General features: G+C 33.4%; 1 protein-coding gene across 2 annotated transcripts in view; it reads right to left on the bottom strand.

Annotated features, from left to right (window-relative positions):
- Window positions 1-622, bottom strand: part of LOC102893027 (cytochrome b-c1 complex subunit 6, mitochondrial) — a 14,855-nt gene that overhangs the window by 13,049 nt on the left and 1,184 nt on the right. The gene's annotated exons all lie outside the window — the stretch shown is intronic.

Here is a 622-nt window from a genome sequence, read left to right as displayed (position 1 = left end):
TTTGGACCTGTCAAAAGTAAGGTGTTTGCCTGCCTGTGCATACAGGTGCACATTTGGGGGATGGGAAGTAAAAGGTATAAAGATAAATAGAACTAGCTCAGCAATCCCGCATTACGTTTTCAAAATTCTAACACAATCTACCTCATTCTCTATCATACCCTTCAGAGAAGGGAGCAAAGCTCATGAAAGTAGGGAGGGACAGGGCAGGTTCAACTGTAACCTAGGCTATTTAGTCCCGCAAAGGTCTCTTCTAAACATGACAATGTTATTTAGGATGTAAAATTTTAAGTTTTCATAAATTAACCTTGCTCTTTAAAAATCATACTAAAAAAATTTTCCCAAAAAACAAATCACATTCCGCCTGAGTTAGAAATTAGAAATTAGTATTGATCTACATTGATCATTTTGTGTCTTTGATAATTTTGTATCAAAGTTTCATGGTTTGTTTTAGAAAAAAAAATCCAAATATAAGTATGAATAGGGGCTACTTCATGTAAAATTTCCAGTCAATGAAAAAAGCCAAGATCACACTAAATAAAACGATTTAACCTCCAAGAGGTATAGGTTCTTCATAAAAGACCCTGGTTTCCTTAATTTTAAAATTGACTACTTTTACTTTATT

This window comes from Pteropus alecto, unplaced genomic scaffold (genome assembly GCF_000325575.1).
Source record: "Pteropus alecto unplaced genomic scaffold, ASM32557v1 scaffold25, whole genome shotgun sequence".
Lineage (NCBI taxonomy): Eukaryota > Metazoa > Chordata > Mammalia > Chiroptera > Pteropodidae > Pteropus > Pteropus alecto.
The sequence above is the reverse complement of the archived record's forward strand: the minus strand, read 5'-3'. Positions and strand labels throughout refer to the sequence as shown.